Consider the following 2,500-nt stretch of genomic DNA (forward strand, 5'->3'; position numbering starts at 1 on the left):
CACAAATAAATATAGAAAATGGCAAATTCAGTGGTATAAATAACTCAAAATCTTCAATTTTTGAGTTATGTCATTGTTGAAATGAATGATCGATATATTATTTTTGATAATAATTATGCAGTTTGTACAGGAAAGAATGAATTGAGTGAGGGGATTAAGATACTTCTCATATACTCCGTTGTTGAACTGAAAATTTTCAGGTATTCCAGCAAATATTGTCAAACCTCACTGAGCTGAAAGCAAGACCAAATGTTAGATTTTTTTTTATATACAAACGGCGTTTTCGTACTTTCGTCTATGTTCAAATATAGTATGTTCATTTCTTGAAGCTGACAGTAGCTACGTTGATGCCAAATTGATGTCATTTTATCTTTTATTAATTTTTTCCAAATCCGTGTCTGGATTCTCACATTTCGGGTGAGTGCACACGATTGGCCGGGCTCCCGATAAATCATAATTCTCCTCCCAATCCCGAACCTTAGCCTTTTTGTCCTCAATCAAAGTATACACACACATATACATACATGTATATATATATATATATATATATATTATATATATATATATGTGTGTGTGTGTGTGTGTGTGTGTGTGTGTGTGTGTGTGTGTGTGTGTGTGTGTGTGTGTGTGTGTGTGTGTGTGTGTGTGTGTGTGTGTGTGTGTGTGTGTGTGTGTGTGTGTGTGTGTGTGTATTCACATTGGTCTTTGGATCACGTGCTGGACTCGTGATCGACAGCTGTCTCCCTCCCGGAAGAGAGCTCAGAGCTCGTATGACCGATCTATGGGTAATGCTGTGACCTTACACGCACACACACACCCAACTCCCCGTTCATGAGAGTTGGAGTAACGGCTCGAAGCGCAGCAATACTGAAATTATTTCAGCCCTGGGCAGGATTCGAACCCGGACCGCCGTGTGTGTGTGTTTGTGTGTGTCTATGTGTGTGTATGTATATGTGTGTATGTATATACATATTAAATTGATAACCCGACAATATATAATACAAATATCATATATCGATTTCTTGAAAACTTGTTTCTAGCTCCAGATGCGATGAGTTTGAAATGGATAAGATCAAATAAAAGATTTCTAATCACGATTTTTATCACTTTTTAGAAGTTTGACACCTGACACAAGAAACTCGGGTTCCAATAACGATGTAAGTTGGTCTCACGGTGACCTAAGATTTGAAGGCAAGTTTTGGATATTAAAAAGATCTTTTGTTCGTACTATCACATAGATCAAGCACACATACACACACACACACACACACACACACACACACACACACACACACACACACACACACACACACACACACACACACACACACACACACACACACACACACACACACACACACACACACACACACACACACACACACACACACACACACACACACACACACACACACACACACACAGCATTACCCATAGATCGATCATATATGAGCTCTGAGCTTTTTTGTGTGAGGGAAATAGCTGTCGATCACGAGTCCAGCACGTAATCCAAAGACCAATGTGAATACACACACACACACACACACACACACACACACACACACACACACACACACACACACACACACACACACACACACACACACGCACACACACACACACACACGCACACACACACACACACACACACACACACACACACACACACACACACACACACACACACACACACACACACACACACACACACACACACACACACACACACACACACACACACACACACACACAGTGGCTTATATTCTCATACACGGAAGTATGAAGGCGCAATGACGCCCACATCTGGGACGATAATTAATTACCTCTTTCATCGGTGCGCCGTGAGATTTTTCTTGTGAGAGGTCGTGAGACCGTGTCGGCATCCGAACCCACAGCTGTGCCGGAAGGGGAAGGGGAGGAAAGGCGGGGGACACAAGGAGGCGTGAGGACGGATGGCGGGAGAGGAGGATGAAAAAATAGGAAGCAGGAATGGGTTCAATAGAGGCAATGCAATGTCATCTATTGGTGTTTATGTTTTTCTTCTTGAGTGCGCTGGCAAAGCGCGCGCGCGCGCTCGTGTGTGTGTGTGTGTGTGTGTGTGTGTGTGTGTGTGTGTGTGTGTGTGTGTGTGTGTGTGTGTGTGTGTGTGTGTGTGTGTGTGTGTGTGTGTGTGTGTGTGTGTGTGTGTGTGTGTGTGTGTGCGTGCGTGCGTGTGTGTGTGTGTTCACATTGGTCTTTGGATTACGTGCTGGACTCGTGAACGACAGCTATTTTCCTCCCGGAAGAGAGCTCAGAGCTCGTATATGACTGATCTATGGGTAATGCTGTGACCTTACTCGCACACACATACCCAACTCCCCGCCCACGAGAGTTGGATTAACGACTCGAAGTGCAGCGATACTGAAATTATTTCAGACCTGGGTGGGATTCGAACCCAGACCCATTTCTTAGTGTGCCTACCTGTTTGCGTGCATGTATGTGTGCGCGCACGCTTGTACAA

This window comes from Oratosquilla oratoria, chromosome 30, assembly GCF_046742065.1.
Source record: "Oratosquilla oratoria isolate Oo_2021 chromosome 30, ASM4674206v1, whole genome shotgun sequence".
NCBI classification, from domain to species: Eukaryota; Metazoa; Arthropoda; class Malacostraca; order Stomatopoda; family Squillidae; genus Oratosquilla; species Oratosquilla oratoria.